The following is an 11,488-nucleotide window of genomic DNA, read 5'->3' as shown; positions in this document are numbered from 1 at the left end:
AGAATTTAGTAAATACTTACAGCAGATTCCATTTAGTGTAGAGCCAAAGGTAACATATTTGGTTAGCTTGCCTGTTAGCTGAACCATGAAGTCATGGTTAGCTTAGGTAAACTACCCTACTTTAAGAATAGACTAGTCCAATAGAAAACCATTCGATCTGTCTGTTGGGCTATGCTATTTCGAAAGAAGGGTAGTATACCTGACCTGATAATGAATTCACGGTTCAGCTAACAAGCAAGCTAACCAAAGATACTACCTTTGGCTACATACTCAATGAAATCTGCTGTAATAATTTACCAGTAATACATAGATAACATTCGTTAACATGTAAAACGTCACAACAAACATGGGCATAGCGAATAAGCTGTCACATATACACTTTAAGATTGTACCAGAAGAACCTCACCATCTAACAAGGGAAAATAAACAATACCGAACGAATAATTGTCACTTTTGTCGTATTTTTTAGTGTGGAGTTTCCCGTGTATAACCGAAATATATTAATCTAGGAAAGGACAATTAGTATCGTTTAACCTGGTTTGATTTATTTTCATTTTGGTAGTATATTAAGATAATTCTTCATTAAACGAAAAAATATCATCAACATAACGGTAAGTTATTGAAAAGAAATTGAGAGAAAAATGTTGGGGTCGGACACTCTACCCCACCCTTACGGAAATGTTAATAAAAAATGTTTTACGGCAATACTTTTTTCGCCACTAGGTGCAATGGGAAGCTGAATACCCAAGGTCTACTTGAGAAAAAATTCAGGGTGTGGTTCGGCTTAGTTTTTTTTAAAATTTGGTCCAAAGTTGAAGTCGGACACCCTACCCCACCCTTACGGAAATGTTAACAAAAAATGTTCTACGGCAATACTTTTTTCGCCACTAGGTGCAATGGGAAGCTGAATACCCAAGGTCTACTTGAGAAAAAATCCAGGGTGTGGTTCGGCTTAGTTTTTTTTTTTTTTAAAATTTGGTCCAAAGTTGGTGTCGGACACCCTACCCCACCCTTACGGAAATGTTAATAAAAAATGTTCTACGGCAATACTTTTTTCGCCACTAGATGCAATGGGAAGCTGAATACCCAAGGTCTACTTGAGAAAAAATCAAGGTTGTGGTTCGGCTTAGTTTTTTTTTTAAATTTGGTCCAAAGTTGGGGTCGGACACCCTACCCAACCCTTACGGAAATGTTAATAAAAAACGTTCTACGGCAATACTTTTTTCGCAACTAGGTGCAATGGGAAGCTGAATACCCAAGGTCTACTTGAGAAAAAATCCAGGGTGTGGTTCGGCTTAGTTTTTTTTAAAGATTTGGTCCAAAGTTGGGGTCGGACTACCCAACCCTTACGGAAATGTTAATAAAAAATGTTCTACGGCAATACTTTTTTCGCCACTAGGTGCAATGGGAAGCTGAATACCCAAGGTCTACTTAAGAAAAAATCCAGGGTGTGGTTCGGCTTAGTTTTTTTTAAAAATTTGGTCCAAAGTTGAAGTCGAACACCCTACCCCACCCTTACGGAAATGTTAACAAAAAATGTTTTACGGCAATACTTTTTTTCGCCACTAGGTGCAATGGGAAGCTGAATACCCAAGGTCTACTTGAGAAAAAATTCAGGGTGTGGTTCGGCTTAGTTTTTTTTAAAATTTGGTCCAAAGTTGAAGTCGGACACCCTACCCCACCCTTACGGAAATGTTAACAAAAAATGTTCTACGGCAATACTTTTTTCGCCACTAGGTGCAATGGGAAGCTGAATACCCAAGGTCTACTTGAGAAAAAATCCAGGGTGTGGTTCGGCTTAGTTTTTTTTAAAGATTTGGTCCAAAGTTGGGGTCGGACTACCCAACCCTTACGGAAATGTTAATAAAAAATGTTCTACGGCAATACTTTTTTCGCCACTAGGTGCAATGGGAAGCTGAATACCCAAGGTCTACTTGAGAAAAAATCCAGGGTGTGGTTCGGCTTAGTTTTTTTAAAGATTTGGTTCAAAGTTGGGGTCGGACTACCCAACCCTTACGGAAATGTTAATAAAAAATGTTCTACGGCAATACTTTTTTCGCCACTAGGTGCAATGGGAAGCTGAATACCCAAGGTCTACTTAAGAAAAAATCCAGGGTGTGGTTCGGCTTAGTTTTTTTTGTTAATTTGGTCCAAAGTTGGGGTCGGACACCCTGCCCCACCTTACGGAAATGTTAATAAAAAATGTTCTACGGCAATACTTTTTTCGTCACTATGTGCAATGGGAAGCTGAATACCCAAGGTCTACTTGAGAAAAAATCCAGGGTGTGGTTCGGCTTAGTTTTTTTTTTTTTTTTAATTTGGTCCAAAGTTGGGGTTCAGAATTCTAAGTTGGGGTATAGCATATAGTTTTGTTTTTGAATAGAGAATAAATAATTTTCTTGCCCACCATACTTTGTGTACAAAAAAATAAAGCTTTCGGCTAATCAAAAGTAAGCGGTAACCTCTGCTATAGAAAAAGAAATTTCGTTGAAACAGATTTGTCTGAGTAAATAAATATTAAAGCACGAGCGCAACTTTCTATTCTTGTAATGCAGAACAATTGTAACTTGATAGGAACTATTTGACAGGATGCCGAGAATATGGAAAGCTATTTAGCGCAATAACACAAAAAAAAATCTGATGACAGAATCTGACAAGCAATTGTACAAGCATTTCAATAATTTTATAACTATTTTCAATTGTAAATACACTCAAAGCTGTTGACTATTTAAAGTAAAAACGTGCAGCAGCCTGTTTGGTATAAATGACAGCGATTATTATTGTCTTTAAATTATTGAACAGGACTAGAATTTTCTTTTAAATTCATTGAAAAGTGACTTCGATTGCTTAATATAATTGTGTATAAAAAATTGATAATATAGTGTTTATATATTAATAAAAACATTTTGAGTACGTTTGATTCTTATGCAACTTTTGGGTTCATAGACATTTTCGAAAAATGGCTGCTAGCGTAGTGGCTGCTGGCGAGTGGCTGCTAGCTTGAGCCTGGTGTTATAATTGGCTTAACACTTTACACAGTTGTTATTGTGATATTAAGGTCTGCAGACTTTTGGATTTTATTATTTCACATGTCGCAATGCGTCTTGAGAATGCATTATTTTATTAACTTCCCACTTTACACAGTTGTATGTTGTCATAGTCGGTCTGTATATTGCCCGAATCCGGGTCATTCACGTACGGTAGGACATTTACCAGCTGAACCATATGAGTATCAATACCAAATAGGTATTTTATACATGTATCAGAATTTCTTAAAAATATCTTCAAAAATGTAAAATTTAGATTCCACAAAAACGATGATAGATTTCAATAGTTGAAATTGAAATAGCTGAAGAAATTGAAGAAATTAGATTTTAAAGGATCAAATATTTGTATATGTGCGTTTAAAAAAAAACTATTACAGTATTGTTGTATAACCGTTGTCCGTCCGTCCGTCGTCCACACTTCGGACATTATAACTCAAAAAACATTTTTTAACTTTAAAACATCCGTGCAACCTTAATTGCATTATAGTTTGCCTGATAGGAGCCGGCATGGTGACGTCACGTTAGTCCTACAACTATTATTCCGACATCCAATCATTCCGACAGCCATTACTCCGACAGCTCATTATTCCGACAGCTCATTTTACCGACAATGCATCTGCCATAACTTTATGGATTAAGTTTCTCTAAAATAACCAACTCCATTCTCCATTTTTTTTGTATTTGTTCGTTTTTATTCCCATTATTCGCCTCATGTTGGATATTTGATGGATATTTGTCTCAGTTTCTTGGAGATACACTTTCTTATTAATTGACCCCATAAGGATTAATACCCTTTGAGGTCATTTTTTGGCAATTTTTTGTACACTTTTGTAATCTTTTACAAAATTCTTATCCTTAGAAACTTCAGGTCCAAATTGAAACAAACTTAGCCTGAACCATCCTCAGGGAATGTTGTTTAGCAAAATTTATCTGAAAACCTCGCCCATCAACCAAGATGGCCGCCATGGCTAAAAAACAGTTAAGCTTATATCTCTGAAACTTAATAATCAAGATCTATCGACCGTTGAAATTTTCACACGCATCGGATAACCTGCTGTTTCATTATTTCCCTGAATTGGTAATTTTTAGGACATTTGGCAGTTTTATTCTTTATATTCTTGCCTATATAGTTCTTGAGTGTCCTTTGTTTAATATGCACTGCAGCACATAGATCAAGGTGAGCGACACAAAAGCCTCATGTTTTGTTTTGTCATCTCTTCTTTTCATATGTTCAGTAGATCCAATTGTAATTAACACTTCTTGTCATCTTTACAAAAACTTTGTATTACTGTAAACCAACTTATTTTCGCGGATACTTTATTTCGCGTTCTATCCTTTCTTGGCCACTTCGCGGCTATTTTATTTCGCGCTTTTCTTATTTACTTGAAGGAAAGATCTAAGTTTTAAATGTTCGCGACGATTTATATTCGCGTTATTTTTCTACTCGCGAAAGTCGCGAAAATAAATAGCTCGCGAAAATAAGTTGGTTTACAGTACCTTTGATTATGACTTAAGAGCTACCTTAGTCTTATAAACAATTGCTGGAAATTTTGTCGGATGAATTCGAGTCAACATCAATGTGTTGACTTTTGAAGAGGGTTAATTACTTGGGGAGTATGAAATCTGCAACAAAATACAGATGGATAGTTTTAGATACGAGTCCGATAAAGTGATGCTTGGTCTAAAGTCAGTACTGTAAAAAAACATCTTTATCTGATTCGCATCTTTTTCGCTTTACCGTGAAGATCTCTACCTGGATTCGCACCTATAGTGAAGAAGAACTGATTAATATGACGTTAAACGGTTGTTTGCTTCTTCTTTTTTTCGATCATGATTCATTCGGGGGTGGGGATAGGTAGTATTTGTATTATCGTGTAATGGACATATTGAGTTAATAGACTTTGAAGCTAGGATTGAAAAACACCGTAGGAGTGTATGTTAGGACGGTGATGAGAGGGACATTAGGAACCAGAGACTTACAGGGGTAGATTCCAAAACGGCAAAAGCACAAAGATATGACGAAAAGCAACCCCCACTATAGATTATGTTATGGACAACAAAATAGATATAAACTAATTATATAAGGTGGAGTAGTTAACATAAAGACACTCATACAATTTTCATATCACAACTAAAACATATATCAATTATTAAAATATGTATGTTATAACATTTGATAAAAATGATTTCCCAAGTCTGAATTCCGAATTCTGAATTCCGCATTCTGAATTCTGAATTCCGAATTCTGAATGCTGAATGCCGAATTCTGAATGCTGAATTCTGAATTATAGATGAAGGCTCATCTCGGCTTTCGTAATTTTGATCGATTGATACACATATTAAATTTACACCGTATCAACGGTTCATTTTTACTTTGAATACAATTTATTCCTACATTTTGTCTTGGACAAAATGATTTCTTTCAGCTCTTACCAGCCCCCTGTGAGGAAAGGGTATCTTCATATGGGAAGGTATATACAGAGCTACAACTTATATGAGTAATGAGTATTTCATAATGTCAAATATTGAAACGGTATTGTCTTGTTTAATTCTCGTGTACCTTCCCAAGGTTCAATGATAAACGAGGAGTCTTGGAATATATGGATTATTTTATGTTGTTTAAAAAAAATTATTTAAGAGGATTTAGTTTATATAATTACAATTAATAACTAGAAAATAAATAGTCAAGTTTGCTTGTTATCTTATCTGGTGAGTAAGATGTAGCAAATGCATCCCTTTGACTCGGAGTAGCTAACCTATTTTTACCCCCAGTGACGTCATATTCCTGTCGGGTTCTAGTTCACAGTCAGTGTAATGACGGGGGATAGAAAATGATAGGAACTATAAGCAATGCTATTTAAACGGAGAAGGAATAAATAGTGATAAAAGTATTCATACCTCTGAAAAAGGAAAGGATGAACAAGCACAAGTGACTACCGTCACACTATCAATAAGGTGTATATTCCAAGGGTAGTATATCACTAGGTAGAAATGTATTAAAGGACAAAAACAAGACCATCCTTTAGAAGCCGAGCAACTCAAAAGCATGAAAAACTGAGGAACAAGAACTTTGCCAGGAAACCATTTAATGGGAGATTTCACACAAGAAAAAATAATATCGTTTACAGATGTATCATGCTTGAGGAACCCAGGACCTTAATTGCTGAGCAATAGCATTATCAACCTGCAGTGCGACATCATAGACTTTTGAAACTAGTATTAGCAATTATCACTGAGCAAGTACACATTTGGTTAAGCGGCCAGCGGCACGCCTCCAGGTGCGGGTGTTTTCTCTCTGGGTTGCATTCCAATTGATGGATTTCGGCTGTTTCTGCTCTTTGGTCGGGTTTTTGTCTCTTTGACACATTCCCCATTTCCTTTCTGACTAAGAAAATAAGAAAAGAAAAGAAAATAAAGAGCATCTTAAAAGTAGGTCTGTGTGTAAGATTTTCATGGACATTCAGTAAAGAAATAATTTGGCAGAGAAGCTGGAAATTATCTGAGAGAGGCGAGGACGACACGAAAAGATACAAAGTACGGAAAACTCAATTCTGTATTGTTATTTCCCTTCAAAATGCAATTAGGCATATTCGCCACCTTTCAAAACTAAACTTCTACAAGAAACGAGTAGGTTGCCAACGTGGAGCACTGAAATACCTCACAACTTTTTCTCCGCATGTACTGGATATGAGAACATATAATAAATATGATATCATAAGCGGTCAGATCTGAAACCTGAATTTAGCTACCATAACTACCAAACTGGAATACGAGATCATTGATAAGTCGCAAAAGCGAAACAGCTAACACTTGGTAACAGATTTAAACAAATTTTTTTCTGAAACTGCCATCATCAAGATGCTTGGTTTCTTGATTGACAACATATTTGTTACTTTTGGAGGATTTGTTTTTCAACAGACTGTCGGAATTTCAATGGGAACCAATTGTGCCCTTCGTCTTGCCTACTTGTTTCTTTATTATTATGAGGCTGACTTCATACAGGAACTTCTAAGGAAGAAAGATAAGAAGTTAGTAATCTTTTAACTTTACGTTCCGCTATATAGATGATGTTTTCTCACTAAATAGTACAACATTGGGTGACTATGTTGAACGAATCTATTCCATCAAACTGGAGATAAAGGATACTACAGATAAAGTTAAGTCTGCCTGATATCTTGACTTAAATCTAGAAATTGACAATGAGGGTCGGTTGAAAACAAAACTTTACGACCAAAGTGATGATTTCACCGACCAAATTGTGAACTTTCCATTTCTATGTAACAACATTTCAACAGCACCTGCACACGGAGTAAATATATCCCAATTGATACGATATTCCCAGGCTTGTATTTCCTATCATGATTTCCTTGATTGATGATTACTGCTCACAAGGAAGCTATTATACCAAGAGTTCTAAACGGTGAAGTTGAAATCATCCCTTGGTATATTTTACGGACGCCATCAGGAGTTGGTTGACCGTAACGGAATAACCGTTTCACAGATGATATCGGATATGTTCATTATGTCGTAACTACAAAACCATTCCCTTTTCATGAATGTGACCTACCGAATAAGACTCTTTACCTGATTTGTAATAACATAAGCAACACGACGGGTGCCACATATGGAGCAGTATCTGCTTACTCTAGCGGAGCACCTGAGATCACTCCCAGTGTTTTGTGAGGTTCGTATTGCTTAGTCTTTAGTTTTCTAGTTTGTGTCTTCTGTATTATTATTTGTCTGTTTGTCTTTTTATTGTAGCCATGGCGTTGTCAATTTATTGTCGATCTATGAGTTTGACTGTCCCTCCTGTATCTTTCGTCCCTCTTTTGCGAATTGGGTATTTGGGTATCACCAGCCCAGTAGCCAGTACTCCGGTACTGGCATGAAAATACGGATTTTTTGTGTTATTAAATTTTCTGATACAAAATGTTAAAAAATATTATAAATTAAGGAATGTATCTCCCTCGTGCAAAGCTCTGATTCCTTTCACGGATTTGGCTATACTTTTTTGGAACTTTTGGATTATAGCTCTACATCTTTTATATAAGCTTTGGATTTTACATATTTTGGCCACGAGCATCACTGAAGAGACATTATTTGTCGAAATGCGCATCTGGTGCAGAAAAATTGGTACCATTAATGTTATTGTATCGACGGAACAAGCAGATTTGATTTTACAGATCCTTAATTCCTATCACATTATTATCATTTTGACTTAGTTCAAAAAGTCTTTCAATTTGAATAAACCCTTATTTTTGAAATGTTTATAATAGGGTCAAAATCGCGAATTTAACTTGGATTTCAGGGAAAACGCACTTGTTGGTCCTCTTTTATCTCAATACTATTTGATTCAGTTGAAAACGATCTACCAAATTTGTAAACAAAATTCTATCGCGGGTCCTTATTTTAGTGAGCCACCTAATTGTGGAAAAGTGTAGTGTTTTTTTTATATATATTTCTCGTTTAGCAGTGTGGCTACTCAAAGAACAAACGTATCGTCTTTAACAATGGTAAATCATCGCACATTGCCTGTTAGACGGGATTCTTTTCTCGGAGTCAAAAGTGAATACATATGTCTAAGCTTTGAAAATATTTAAAAAAGAAAAACGATCTCTTTTAATTTAAAAATGAAAGAAACATATTTAAGAATTTTTCTCGGAGTTTAGTATTAATGTAATTTTACTTTTTAAGACGTTTAATTGATTATATGTGTACTTTTCATCACATATTGAAACAGATATACGCCATATGACACAGCTCGAGTGTAACATTTGCGAAAATATGCAAAATAAAATGTAGTTGTTAATGAATGAATAGAAATAATACAGAAGAAAACATTTTAAAGTTGTGTGTGTGATCATTTTGTCAATATTATTGGACTAAGTTATTGCATTAAAGTTATATTCACACGATTTTACTATTACTTTGGAAGGTAGAGGTATGTGAACATGATGTGTTACGCTTATTGTTTTATTTAATTAAACGAATATTCCGGAGGTATCAATATCTATAAAAAAAAAATAGAATTTATTGCTAATATGTTAAGTCATTTTATTTTCATCATTTAAAACTGCAAATAATTTTAAATTGGTCACGAATCAGACATCTAATGAAACGTTTGTATTTGCCCTAATACCAACATTTGCAAATGGGAATCATTTTTTTTTCATTTAAGAAAACACATCGATTGTTGTATATATCTGGCAATAAATAATTTAACATTTCTTAAAAGGAGTTATACACATACTTTAAGGAATACATAAGGTATCTAAAGTAAATATTGTTTTCGATATCGAAAGTGGAATACATGTAAAGAAGTGATCTCTGGTTCAATATTCCAATGAATACTGTAGATTCATTATTATTCTATTATTCGTCGGATACCAATTTTTGTTGGTTTCGTGGTACCTGTGAACCACGAAATCCAATGTACAACGAAATACTTATTGTCTTTATACTTGTATGTAGACTTATGCAAAACCACGAAAATGAAAGATATTCTCAATCCACGAAAAGTGGTACCCACGAAAAAAAATGTAAGGTATTTTCAATCCACGAAAAGTGGTACCCACGAAAATGAAAGGTATCCTCAATCCACGAAAAGGGGTACCCACGAAAATGAAGGGTATTCTCAATCCACGAAAAGTGGTACCCACAAAAATGAAAGGTATTCTCAATCCACGAAAAGTGGTACCCACGAAAAAGAATGAATCTACAGTACTGCTTGTATTTGCCATTTAAAATCTCCAATTATTATTGTTACATGTTACATTATTTAATATTACATTATTCATGTTATTTGCTTTATCAAAGATGACGAATAAATATTATTGTTGAAGATGTTATACTCTTCCTGAACAACTGTGATCACCACTGGTTTTAGGAAAACACATAAATGTTCGACACTTCAATCAAGTGTATTGGGACTGTTGTTTGCCTGCATTTTTAACGCTTAAATGTAAATCACATTTCTACAAACCATTCTGTAGGTATTCTTTCAAGTTAACTTATATTGGAAAGTCAAATTAGTTATGAGATATTTGCACCATTAGAAACCCACAGGACCACAATATAACATACAAAGCATTGGAATGTGAAATACAAACCATTTAACATATTTTGTCAATTAAGGAATAACAGTACTGTAGTTGAAGAGTTGCCACCGTCAATGTGTAGATTTGACGGTCGCAAATGCAGTTTTACTGGCGACGCGTAGCGGAGACAGTAAAACGGAGATTTGCGACGGTCAAATCAAAATTGACGGTGGCAACTCTTCAACTACAGTACTGTTATTCCGATTCTAATGCATTTCAAAAAGAAAAAAATACGATAAAACTTGAAAAAAGTCCAAATTTGACAAATAGAATAACATCCGCGAAACTTCATGAATGATTTTGGCACAAAGACGTCATGGCTAAACGTGACGTCATATAAATGAAAACGTACAAATTGGAGGTTATTACGTTACCTGTACGCTTCAAATTCGGATAAAATTACATTAAAACGGCGAATTCGAGGTAGGTGTTGTTTTATTTTCGATTACATAGTAGTAATCGAACATTTTTTGATTCAATCAATTCAAAACGGCGGGTCCCTCCATAGTTACGCCTGGTCAACTGTGGATTTGACGGCAACTTTTAGCCAATGAAAAAAATTGTTACATCCAAATTGCATTAGAATGAATATTTGAAGGTATCCTTTTTACCCAAATTATAGAAAATACAAAACTTAAAACATTGTACAACCAACGCAAGCAGAATCATCTTGATTTAGAGTTATTTCTCGCTATTTGATTAGCTGATATTGTCCTAACGAATTTCGGTGTAATTTTGTATCAAATAGTTATCTTCCTTAATCATGTTAATATATTGACTTAAATTAAATGTCTAAGTATATTTGGTTGATATTGTCCTAATAATTAAATTTGAATATAAAAAGTGTTGCTATAGCAGAATCAAGATAGATTCGTTACACAATGTGCAATTGTTCTAATACGGACTTTATCGAATCAATAAAATGTATATCGAGTTTTGCTTCGCCTCATCCGAAATGAATTGTTTTATTACACTATAAAATCAATCATTAAAAAAAAATGAAGACCAAAACATGTATTCAGAAGAACTTGTTTCTTATATTTATCCGTTTACGGATGTACTAAGTTGAGGCTTTTAAATTTGTGTCAGATGTTCGGACACCTTTGGTTTTTCCCCTACAATACGAGGTAATATATTTTGCCCCAAAACACCCATTTATCTGTTCATTTAAGGCAGACAGGATGTCTTCCTGTATCTTTGATATTGAAAAACTAGAAAACAATCGGTCTAGATCTTTACTGAAATGTGCAAATTTTGAGTAGTAGGTAATTCTTGTGTAAGAATTGTAATTTTAATATAGAAAAGGACATGTTTTATCATATTTATGGTTGTATTTTATGTACT

This window comes from Mytilus edulis, chromosome 9 (genome assembly GCF_963676685.1).
Source record: "Mytilus edulis chromosome 9, xbMytEdul2.2, whole genome shotgun sequence".
NCBI classification, from domain to species: domain Eukaryota; kingdom Metazoa; phylum Mollusca; class Bivalvia; order Mytilida; family Mytilidae; genus Mytilus; species Mytilus edulis.
The sequence above is the reverse complement of the archived record's forward strand: the minus strand, read 5'-3'. Positions refer to the sequence as shown.